Raw genomic sequence first — 12,945 nt, 5'->3', positions numbered from 1 at the left:
CTGCTTTCAGGATTTTCTCATTGTCTCTTGAGATTTAGAAGTTTTACTATTAGATGATGGTGTATTAACCTATTTTCATTGATTTTTGAGGGGTTTCTCTGTGCCTCCTGGATTTTGATGCCCGTTTCCTTCCCCAAATTAGGGAAGTTCTCTACTATAATTTGCTCTAGTACCCCTCTGACCCCCCTCTCTTCTTCTTCTTCTTCTGGTATCCCAATTACTCTAATATTATTTCATCTTATGGTATCACTTAACACTTGAATTCTCCCCTCATGATCCAGTAGTTGTTTATCTCTTCTTTTCTCAGCTTCTTTTTTCTCCATCATTTGGTCTTCTGTATCACTAATTTTCTCTTCTACCTCATTTATCCTAGCAGTTAAGGCCTCCATTTTAGATTGCACCTCATTAATAGCCTTTTTGATTTTGACTTGGTTAGATTTTATTTCTATAGAAAGGAATTCTCTAGTATCTTTTATGCTTTTCTCAACCCTAGCTAGTATGTTTATAATTGTGATTCTGGGGGTGCCTGGGTGGCTCAGTGGGTTAAGCCTCTGCCTTTGGCTCAGGTTATGATCTCAGGGTCCTGGGATCGAGCCCCGCATTGGGCTCTCTGCACAGTGGGGAGCCTGCTTCCTCCTCTCTCTCTGCCTACTTGTGATCTCTCTCTCTCTGTGTTGAATAATAAAATCTTTAAAAAAAAATTGTCATTCTGAACTCTAGTTCTGACATCTTACTAATGTCTGCCAGTCGGTACTGCCTCTTGTTCTTTTTTTTTTTTTTTTGAGGTGAGTTTTTCCATTTTGTCATTTCTTCCAGAGAAGAATAGATGAATGAGAGAACAAAATACTAACAGGGTAACAACGACCCCAGAAAAATATACACTAAACAAATCAGAAGAGGACTTCTAGAAAGTAGTGGCTTCTCTGTTCATAGACTTGCTGCTATTCTTTTCTTCGATCTCCTGTTGGGTTTGTAGGTGTTCAGAATGTTTTGATAGCTATCCAGCTGAATTCCTGGGGCCAGACAGAATTTGGGTTTCCTACTCCTTTGGCATCTTGTGCCGCCACACCAATCATACTGATTTTTTGTAGATAGGTGATTATCAGTTTATTGTTTTAATCATTATCTTTTGATCAATATTGAGATCAAATATATTTTCTTATGGTTATTGGTCATTTTCTTTTCTTGCATCAGTTGTCTCTTTATGTCTTTTAATTTTTAATCTGTAGTGTCATCTTTTTAAATAGAGTTAAGGTATTCTACTGGTTGAAGATATTAACCCTTTGTCACGTGTACTACAAATATTTTCCCCAATAATTTCTATTTGTTTTTTTAAAATTTTGTTTATTGTGTATTTTGAACAGAAATTTTAATTTTTAGATGTAAAAAAGGTGTTTTTTTTTTTTTTTTCTTCCAGAGAGGGAGAAAGAAGGAGTAGGGAGGAGCAGGGGGAGAGAGAGAGAGAATTTTAAGCAGGCTCCATGCCCATTGTGGAGCCTGACACAGGGCTGGATCTTACAACCCTTAATCATGATCTGAGCTGAAATCAACTGTTAGGTGCTTAACCTACTGAGCCACCCAGGTGCCCTTACATGTAAAATCTTTAAATATTTTCCTTCATGATTTTTCAGTTTCAGTTCATGCTTAGAAAGAACAGTCTCAAAATAAAAATATTGTAGTTTTTATTATTTGAACATTTTTTCCAAGGTTTTATTTTTAAGTAATTTCTACACTCAACATGGGGCCCAGACCCACAACCCAGAGATCGAGTTGCATGCTTCACTGAGTGAGCCAGAAAGACACCCCAGTATTGTAGTTTTTAAAATATACTATTGGATTCAACACATAAAACTTTATTGGTTCTTGAATTTATTTTTGTGTATTAAGGTGTGAGGTAGTACTTCTTTTTTTCCCTAATTAGAGGGTAATTGTCACAATTATATTTGTTTTATAATTCATTCTTTCCCACTTATTGAAATTATCCTTTTATCTTACAATTAGTTCCCCACTATGTGTAAATATATCTAGATTTTCTGTTCTTTTCCATTTTATATGTTTAAAGTAGAGTAAGAGAAGATTTGATCTCTTTCATCTTTTATGAGAATAAGTCTAGTGCTTCATCATTAATGATATTTGTTTTTGTGTTTATTTGAAAATGTTTTTTCATGTTGAAGGAATTTCTATCTTTAATAAAAGCTTTAAACAGTATATCCTTGTGGATGTCAATTTTTTTTCAAATGCATTTTTCAGGATCTATTGGAATGACTCAATTGTTCTTATTTAGTCTTACACTGTAATGATTTTTATTGATAGATAGCCTACTGTTGAACCTTTTTTGCACTCTTAGTATAAAGACTACATGTTTTGATGTTATTCTTAAGTAAGTTGCTGGATATGAATTTTAATATTTTATATAAGAGGCATGTGTTTGTATTTCTAAGCAAAACTAACCCATTGTTTTTTTCCTTTGTCATCTTTTTGTCAGGTTTAATATCAAGTTTTTTTTAAGATTTTATTTATTTATTAGAGATAGAGAGAGAGAGAGAAAGCATGCACAGTGGGAAGGGGTAGAGGAAGAAGGAGAAGCTGACTCCCTGTTGAAGAGGGAGCCAAATTCAGGACTCGATTCCAGGACCCTGGGATTGTGACCTGAACCAAAGACAGAGGCTTAACTGTTAGAGCCACCTAGGTGTCCCTCCCCCTCTCCCCCAGTTTTCTCCTGACTCATAAAATACATTTACATGCCTTTTTTCTTTCTTTTTTTTCCCATCTGTTCCATGGAATTTTTGAAATATCTTAATTGTATCTTCTTTGAAAAGGTGAAATAATTAATGTGAGAAAGCACTGGTCTGGCAATTTTTTGAATCTAGGTCTGTGACAATTTCCTCATCATTTCCCCAGGGTTTTAGATTTTCTTTTCTCTCCTTTATGTGGCCAATTTTAGTAGTGTGCATTTTCTTATAAGAATATCCCCAGGTGTTCAAATTTTTAGGATGGTATCGTTCAAAGTAGTCTCTTACACCTTTTTATTCAAACTCTTTGCGTTTTTGATTCTTTCTCTTTCTGGGTCAGTAGACTGAATGTTAATAGATGAGAGTATGGATGTAGGGCCACAGTGTCTGGACTTGAATCCTAGCTTCATTGTTTACAAGCTGTGTGACCTCAGGCAAATTACTTTATTTCTCCTGCCTTTCCACCTATAAATTGGGGAAAAAATGGTTCCTTCCTCATGGAGTTGTGGTAAAGATGAAATGAGGCAATATATGTGAGAAGTGCTTAGAATAGAGGCATTTATAAACACTCCGTAAATGTTTATATTATTATTACTTGTCTCTAATTTTGTTTGTATTCCATTTCTTCCTTAAAAATGTGAGGCTAGCTGGTGGTTTATCTGTTACATTTGTTTTGCCTTCTTGTCTTTTATTTTACCCTCTACCCTGATTTCCTTTCATTTTTGTCCTTTTACCATATATATCTTTATAAATCACCATAAATGTCATAAAGCATTTGGTAAGTTTAGTTTAAAATGCTTAAAAATTAGCATTTGAAGAAATTTATAAAGATATATACAGAATATGTTTGCAGCAGGTATACTTAGGAGATCATAGATGCCATGCCAATATTTTCTTGCAGAATCCCAGATCGCAGAATTCAGACTGTGAGAGAATCCTTTGGTTGGACAATTTTAAGGAGGTAAATTTCTCCTTGACCTGACAAAGTCTATCGGTCTCCTGTCCTATCTGCCAAGTCTGCTATTGCTGTTGAACAGCATTTAGGGGTGCCTATTATGTCAAGAGGAGAGCATCTACCACCACTCAGCAGAAGGCCAAGCTCAGAGGAAGCCTTCTGATATGACTCTTATTCCCGTACATTTTCTTCACCTTAACTTTCTGCAAACTGGGAGGTATTAGGCCTGGACTCTTGATGGCATTTGCAGTGATCCCGAGGACAGAACTTGGTCATCAGATCCAAAGAGCTCTGTATCTGTTTTCCTCCTTTCACTCTAGTGCCTCTATTTTGCCATTCTCCCTAATGTTTGTCCCCAAAGAATTTCCTATCCAAGGGCTTGCCAATTTTGAGAAGGGCTTTCCACTCTAGGAAAAATCCTGTTATTGTGATAGACCCCAAATTCTATTTGTTGCAGTAATACACAAATTTCAGGATTACAAAAAAATCCACAGTGATTCCCTCTGTTTTATCTGCTAGTCAATGCAATGCCAAGTAGAGTATATATACTAACTATATTGAGCTTGGGCACTGATGTCATTTACAGTGATCTTGAGTCACCCAGAACAGAGTTCCTTCCTCTTGGACAGGGTGGATGATGGTGGGGTTTTCTTTCCCTTTTTACTAACTTTCTGCAGACCTTATAGGTCTATCATACCAAGGAATAGGTCTGTTTCGCAAGGTAGGAGTTATGGTCTTTTTAATAAAAACTTTCCTGACCAGCAGAAATTACGGTCTCAGGGGATATCTAGACTGTAATTTCTTACCTTATTTGAGACATTGTAAATGAGAGTAGAGACAGTGGGGCAGAGAAAGAGAAAAAATAAAGCGACAATATAAAGATGTGTTATTAAGGTTGCTGCTATAGATAGTGGGGGCACTCTTCCATCTGAGCCTCTGAGAAAGGTGCATAGTGCTTCTCAGAATTGTCTACCTTGAGAACAGGAGATTGGAGCAGAAACCATGGGCTTCCATTACCCACTGGTTGAGAGTTGACCTCCAGGGTATTGACTCCTCTCCACCCATCAATGTGTCTGAATCCCCCTGTTTAGGGCAAACTGGAACTTTTCACTTTTGCTTTTGCTTCTGGTTTTTAAATTCATACCAGAGTGTGTTTAGTTCCTGATTTCTGGGTTTTGCCTGAGGTTTCCAGACCTTGTGGTTGCTCTTCCTACTGATGTAAAAATTGGCTTCTTCAGTTTTAATTCTTTCCACTCTCAGATAGTATGGAAAAAAACAAAAACAAAAACAATTTCAGATATTGTTTTGGTGTTGTATACTTGCTTTGGCCATCCCACTTACTCAAGCTCGACTCTCTTGGAACCTAATTCTGCTGTTCATCTTTGCTTCCTTACTAAAAATTTGGTCTTCTCCCAAACCTCTGCTTAGAATCAGATACTGATCCAGTGAGGGAAGATAAGGTGCTAAAGGGAAGGTTCTAGAAGAATGGTTAGCCCCACGTTGCAGGCTCTTAATGGGAAGCCAGCATTCAGGACTCATGGATAAAACACGCTATATGCCCATTGATGCTTACTCTTGGGCTTGCTTTTGTTTTCAGTATATCTCTAGGGTCCATGGCTCTAATTTGGTACCTGTAATCTTGGCAAGTTCTTAAATTTCTTTGATCTTTAGTTCCTGCTGCTGTAAAATGAGAATACTAATAGGCAGTGATAAAATCACCTTAACTAGATTGTTACATCTGGCATATTAACTACTAGTGTTAGAATCTTGAGTTTTCCAATAGACTCATTTCCCACCCAGCAGTCAGAAAAACTCCGTAGTGGTTGCTCTCTGGGGTCTCATCAGAACTCAGGGCCAGCAAGGTGTGTGGGATGCAGTATGCTGGATCCTGGCTACCTTCTGTCTTTGCTTTTTGTCTTCTGACATAGAGATCTATAATTAACTTTGTAGAGAGTTAATAATACTGTACATTTTCTTATATGTTTCAGACTGTTTACATATACTGGCCCATATAATCCTTCTGAAAGGTAGATTTTATAATCTCTATTTTATAGCTTAAAATCAAAACCAAAATTAAAACAAAACAAAACAAACAATAGCAAAAACCAGTGGCTGTGAGTGATTACAAGCTAGCCTAAATTTATGCTTCCAGCAAGAATTCCAATCGGTGTTCCAATTTAGGCTTTCAGTTTTAAGTTCACACTTCAAATAGTGTGCATCTTTATTTTATCCTCTGGATACTTGGTCTGTTGTCCTAAGACAAAAACCAAACAAAACAAAGCACAATAAAAACCTCTCTATTAAAATATTTTTAAAAAATCTCATCATTTCTATTCTCTCTCATTCTGTGCTTGGAAGCCAAGGCGTAAGATGGGTAAATATATTACCTTGACTGTTGCCCAATGTTGTAACAACTTATGCCCTGTTTCTTCCATCTTACATTCTTAAAGTAATTTGCTATACTTTTGATTAATCTCTGAAAAGCCTAGAAAAATATCAGTATGTCCTAACGACTTTCCCTGTCATGAAAACATTTGAGGCAGCCAGGCCTACTTCACTTGTTGAGATCAAAATAAAACTACTTATAGAATGGAATGCTTGAAAGCTTCTCTGACTTTAGTTCAACCTTGATGCCATTCTTGCTTGTTTTATTACCAGTTTGATATGGGGAATTCAACTAAAAGAAATTGCCAGATATAAGAGATACACTAATTGCCAAAAAAGTGAAAGTTTGGGACTTCTGCATTTGGACTAACTCAAACTACTAGCCAACCTTTCATTTTCAGAAAAATTCCAAGACATTTAAGTCCTGCTTTTCTGCAGTTTTCTTATCCACTGTTCTATTTTTCAGGTATCAGATATTTATAGTTTTTATACTGAGTTCTAATGTAAAAAGGAAATCCAATGAACACATGCATGTTCTTCATTCAGAAGTCCCCAAATCCTGAAATCTTTTTTAGAGTGTGCCCAGTGTGACATAATAGTGAAAAGTTACAAGTCAGTGTTGGTGGTGAATTATGACCAAGGTCATGGAAAACACATTGCTTTTTCTAGTGGATGCATGATTATCAGGCCTCTGATGATAAATCTGCATCCACTGGAAATGCAGTTAACTTACCTTGGTGATTTTGATTTATTAGCCTTGCAATGGACAAGGTTGCCCATTTGTTAGTGCTTGTTTTATATTTGAGTAGCTTGGAAGCATATAAATTTGAGGCATAGCTTAAAGTTTGTCTAGTATTTCATATTTTATAGAAAGCATCTGATCAGAGGACTTCAACTTCTGTTATTTCTGTTGTGACACTATTCAGTTTTTAATATAGTGAGGACATTTGATTTGCATTTTAGAGCATCTTTCTTTGTGATCAATGCTGAAGTTTCTAAGAACTGTCAGAACTCTAATAAAAACATGAAAATTATAGATGAGCAATCAACTTCATTTGGAGAGTAAAAGTTAAATGGTTTAAAGGGAGGAGATTGAAAAACTAGTGATTGGTAAGATGTGTTCTATTTGAGCTTCTCTTTGAGCTTTTGTTAAAGACAGTCATAACTGTGAGGACTTTTATTATTTATTTATTTATTTATTTATTTAATTTTTCCAGTGTTCCCAGATTCATTGTTCATGTACCACACCCAGTGCTCCATGCAATATGTGCCCTTCTTAATACCCACCACCAGGCTCACCTAACCCCCCTGTGAGGACTTTTATTAAAAATTATACTTAATTTTATTATGCAGAAGGATCTTCTAGCATTGGTCTGGAAATACATAAAGATTATTCTTGACTGATGGAAGGATGTGACTAGAATGAGTACTGTTAAATGGGCTTTGAGTGCCAAAATGTAGAATAAATTCCAGGGTTAACCTGACCATAAGAGTTATGTGTCAGCCCGAGTTCTCCTTTCTCCTTCCTTATTGCAACCTGAGGCATAACACCTAACAGGAGCTTTTGAGTGTTAGTCCTTGTAGCTGGGTTCCTCAGCCTCCACAGAATAGTCATTTGGGTCTGGATAATTATGGGAGCAGGGGAGTTTTTCTGTGCATTGTAGCTATCTAGATGTCAGTAGCATTACACCTGGTTGTGATAACCAACAATGTCTCCAGCCATTGCCAAATATTCTCCTATCCTGGGAGTAAAAATCGCCCCTGATTGAGGACCAGTGTTTGATGTTCATGATGCAGAAAAGAGAGAAAAATGACCCTCAAGAATCCATTAGGGTGTGTATTAAAATATGATGCAAACCACAGTATTTAAACCATTTCCTATTGAGCACAGTCAAGGTGAGATAACCCTTAGAAGTTTAAACCAATCAGAGATAGCTGCAGTGTTATTTCCATATTATAGACCTGGCAACTGTGTAACATCAGATAGTTTTGCATTTGGTGTTGCATTTTAATAAAACATTGAGAATGATAAAATTTTTTGATGTAATTTAATATTTGGGGTTTATAAATACTGAAATTTTAATCACCATGGACAACCGTAATTTTATACTGTCACATGATGTTAAATATTTTAAGAAATGAAAAATAAGGAGTGTTCATCCTTCAGTTAACTTTTATTGATTCTTTTAAATCTCACCTGTTGAAGATATTTTACTCTTTGAGGCATTTTACTCTTTTCTATGGTCAGATTTGGTATTCTTCACTGAGGAAATTAGCCTGTATTCTTGTCTGGAACAGAAGGGCTCACCTTGATATAAGTAGTTCTATAGCAACAGCCAATTATTCTCTAGTACATCACAGGGAAATATTCTGATTCTAGAATTCTTTGGGTGTCTAATGAAGGCAGACATAGAGGAGAAGTAGGAAATAACCGCAGAGTTGTCAGGATCTAGAAAACTATCTCAATTGTTCATGACTTATTTGGAATTGGTTTTAAAAATTTTAAACAAAAATTTTAAAGTTGGATAGTTACAGATTGAAAGAAGAATAAAGGAAGATTATAGGGATTAGTTACTATCAAGCAACTGAGATAATTATCACTGGGGCAGTGTTTGTTTCTATACGTTTCATTGACTCTAAGGCGAAAGGTAAGTAGCTAAGCAGTATTAATTAGGGTAAGTAGTATTATTTATTTTTTTTAAAGAGGCTTTTAAATTACTCTGCAAGGTACTTTTTTTTCAATCTGAAGAAATACATTTTTTAAGGATTTGACAAAATTATATTGATAGAGTTTTTTGCTTAGAGATGTTGAGCTATATTGTCAACAATGTTTTCTGTTTTATAAGATAGAAAAATGTTGTCCATTAGCTCTCAGAGTTTTGTGCCTTATGGAAAGGAAACCAAATGGCCTTAGAAGGAAAAAATTTTAAGTGGAGGTTACTAATATACCACATTGTGTATGAAAATAATTAAAGCCTCTAGCCAATGTCTGATTTTAGGTAGTATTGCATCTTCATGCCTATTCAATTATAAACTGTATCCCCATGTAACCTTGTGAATTGATTCGCTTATTTGGGGTACTTACAAATTTTCACTTAAAAGTTGAAGGATTTTGCCAAATACATTTAGTGCTAATGCTGAGCTGTTACAACTGTTGTCAAGAGAAACCACACTCCTTTGAGAAAATAAAATTATGCAATTTTCAAATTGGACACTATTGTTTTTGTTGCTTTCCTTTAAAGTTCAGTTCCATCACTAAATAATCCATTTGTTTACATATGGATTTTTAGAGTGTACTTGGCCACAGACATATTTAATCTCTAGAAAGATTTGTATGGAATGAGACATGAGAAAAATCCCAGATTTTATTTGTAATAATGTGATTTAGATTTTATTTTTATTTTTTTTATTTTTTAAGATTTTATTTATTTATTTGATAGACAGAGATCACAAGTAGGTGAGAGGCAGGCAGAGAGGAGGAAGCATGCTCCCTGCTGAGCAGAGAGCCCGATGCGGGGCTCGATCCCAGGACTCTGGGATCATGACCTGAGCTGAAGGTAGAGGTCTTAACCCACTGAACCACCCAGGCACCCCGTGATTTAGATTTTAAAGTGGTAATATATATGATCTATGTGAGCATTATACATTTTTTTTGACTATTGATGGTCTTTGTCCATTGGATCAAATGCTAATGATAGACCAAAGAGATAGATCAGAGAAATTATTCAGAACAATTTTTCTCAACTGTTCCTAAGTGACATAGAACAGAGGTGAATAGTGATTGTTAGAATAACCAGAGTAACCATTCCAGACTGCTAGTTGGTATTTGTGATTTGCTATGAAAAAAAATCTGTCCTGGAGTTCTGAAAGCATACTAAAAAAATGTTATGCTTACACTTTGAAGTGATAAAGTATAAAAACATCACTTTGTCCATCTTTAGTAATTCACCCTATCGACCTAAGGCAATTAGCTCGATACAGAGACTGGGTGGTTCTTTTGGAACAGGTTGTGAATACAGTTCTGGTGATAAAAGATCATTGTTTTCTAGAGCCATTTCCCGTACAGCATAGCCAATTATGTGTTTTTAAGGGGAGGAGGTTATAAGCTTCTACTATGATTTATAATGGAAATATCAACATAAATTATTTTGGAGTGAAATTACGTGATCAATATCTGATGGAAACTTGCTTTTCAATATTTCCTCTTGGAATGTCTTACAGTTTTTAAACATAATTCTCTGTATTTGAGAAGTTTGGGTAGTGTGCAAAAGGTTTTATTCTGATGAGCATTAAAGAACCTAGGACCCAGGCTGATTTTCTGTATCTTAAGCTTATCTAGAGAGTCTCCTTTTTATTTTTAGAAATGTGAAGGAATTCAGAGGATTCTCTTCAACTGCCTCAAACAATTTAGACCACTCTTTCATGAAGCCCAGGATCCCAGCATGTTCCTAATGAATTGCACATTCCCAGTTTTGGGGATATTTGTAATGAAGATTTGGGGTTCTAAATGGGTCAGAGTGGATTTCATACTTTGTCAAGTTGTGAGAAAATCTAAGAGGCAATCTGTGCTAAAGACTCCAGGACAATAATTTTGCCACCTGTTGGGTTCTTTGTTTTTCTAGGGAGAGAAAAACATTATTGAGGACTAACCAATGAGAGTTCTTTAAAGGTATTCATTATTGAGAGATGGGTCAGTTTGTTCCAGCTCAGTATAAAGATGAGTCAAATAAGATTCTAATAATTTAATAAGATTCTAATAATTTAAGTGAAACTGTTCTATTTGGCTTAGACATTTGATATTTGGCTTAGATCTAGATTTGTTTTCTACTTAAAATTAAATGTGGAGAAACTGTACTAAAGAGCACCCAATTCAATTCTTTCTCAAATTTCAATTGGTCTGGTTGGAGAGATGAAAAATTCTTAAATTACTTTGTTGATGATTTTCTCTCCTCTGTTTTGTTTTCCTAGAAATCCTGCTTTATAGTCATTTGACCTCCTAAACTGGTCTCTTACCTTTTGTATCTTTCTCCTCTCTCTCCCCTTTTCACATCTTTTTATCCTTTTGATCTAATTCCTAGGAAATCACTACAATTTTATCTTCTAACCCTTATACTGATTTTTAAATCTTGCTTTTTAGTTTCTAATAGTTCTTTTTATGGTTCTTTCATGTTTATTCATGACATTTTGGTCTCTTATATCATGGATGAGATATTTTGGCTTCTTGTTCTGATTTTTTAAAAAAGTCCTCCCCTCCCCCGAATAGCCTCTGTGTCCTATAAGTTACTTCTTTTTTTTTTTTTAAGATTTTATTCATTTATTTGACAGAGAGAGATCACAAGTAGGCAGAGAGGCAGGCAGAGAGAGGGGGAGAAGCAGGCTCCCTGCTGATCAGAGAGCCCGATGAGGGCCTTCATCCCAGGACCCTGAGACCATGACCTGAGCAGAAGGCAGAGGCTTAACCCACTGAAGCCACCCAGGGGCCCCATAAGTTACTTCTTAAAGAAGATGTTTGTTTTGGCCCGTCTTCCCTAAATAGGGGACTGAAAATCTTCTTGGAAGCTCCAAGTATTTTAGTAATGTCACATTTAAATTTTACTGTGGGAGACAGGAGTGGGTCATTGGTTGGGTTAGTCAAACTCCCTAGAGACATTAATCTCCTTTCTGGAGGGAGAAGTTCTAGCTGTCAGTCATTTGGCTCTAGGAAAGGGCTGTGGGGGTGAAGGAAGATGTCTTAGCACCTTGTATCCTATATGCACAGTTACTTAATCTTGTTTTCAGTAAGTTTCCCATGTCCTCAGTTGCTTGGGATTTCCCCAATTTAAAGACCTTCCAGGCTTCAGTGGGAGTGGTGGAGGTGGAAGTGGGCAGTGGTGAGGGGCATTACTCAGAAAAGTGGATTATCTAACCAGTTTTCAAATCGCTTTGGTCCAATCCTACTTATTTTAGATTTCCACCTGCCTGCCCTACTTTGCTCTCAGTTCTAGAGAAACTGGTGCTACCAGTTGCTGAACATTTTGGGGAATCTCTTGCATAACTAGTTAATTCTTGGTTCTCACACTGCCACTTAAGATTGAGTATTCTTGGGTCTGGTAATTTAATTACTGCTCATGGACCTGTTTCTACCTTCTAAAACTTAGCTGCTATTGTTTTCTCTCCTGTTCTTCTCCTTCTTTATGGGTTCATGTCTTAAAAAAACAGGTCAAATTAGATACATTTGTTAAATATCCTATCTTGCCCTGGAACACTCTATTCAATTGGATAGGAAGCTTTCAGAAGGCAAATCTTAAATTAATGGTGCACAGGGTTTGGTGTACAAAGTTTCCTTGGAGGAATTTACTTTTTGAGCTAAAAGAAAAAAAAAATCAGTTAAAATTTTCTTATTTGGAGTATAGTTATTGTAACTATCTCTTTCTCGGGTGGTAGTTTTTTATCCAGCCAACTGTGTGAATTTTGAAAATTAAGACAAAATATAATATTTTTATGTGGTGAAAAAGTTCACCAAGGAATAGGTGTAGGTATAACCTGATATTTCTGCAGAAAGGATCTTGAACCCAGAGATATTAATGCAGCTGATTCATAATGAAGGTCAAGTTGTTGATTTTTACAACTGATACAACAAAGTAAAATGTTAAAGACCTTTATCATCACCACAGTGGTCTGTGCTGTCACCTTGTTGTAGAGTAGGGCAAAATTTATAATTAGCTAGAGTGGAGGATCAGCTTCAATTTACATAGATCAAACTGGAGGGAAAAAGGAAGAAGTTTCTTCTCTGTATTTTATACCTTGGATAAGGCAGAAAAAAACATACACTGTCAAACAAAGCAAAAGGGAGGTGTAATCACTTCTAACCTATTTTGTCAGCAATAAAAATGT

General features: G+C 35.9%; 1 protein-coding gene across 4 annotated transcripts in view; it reads left to right on the top strand.

The window, feature by feature from the left end:
• IQCM (IQ motif containing M) overlaps positions 1 to 12,945 on the top strand; it is a 486,594-nt gene that overhangs the window by 16,168 nt on the left and 457,481 nt on the right. For 3 of the 4 annotated variants that reach the window (XM_047717609.1, XM_047717606.1, XM_047717607.1), the window contains exons 1-2: positions 8,483 to 8,720; positions 10,695 to 10,762. The exons of the other annotated variant lie outside the window; for it this stretch is intronic. The gene's annotated coding sequence lies outside the window, so the exon portion shown is untranslated. Of the gene's footprint in view, positions 1 to 8,482; positions 8,721 to 10,694; positions 10,763 to 12,945 lie in introns of those variants that run through there. 4 annotated transcript variants of the gene reach the window in all.

The sequence above is a fragment of the Lutra lutra genome, chromosome 2 (assembly GCF_902655055.1).
Source record: "Lutra lutra chromosome 2, mLutLut1.2, whole genome shotgun sequence".
Lineage (NCBI taxonomy): Eukaryota > Metazoa > Chordata > Mammalia > Carnivora > Mustelidae > Lutra > Lutra lutra.
Note: the sequence above shows the minus strand (reverse complement) of the source record. Positions and strands in the feature narration are given on the sequence as shown.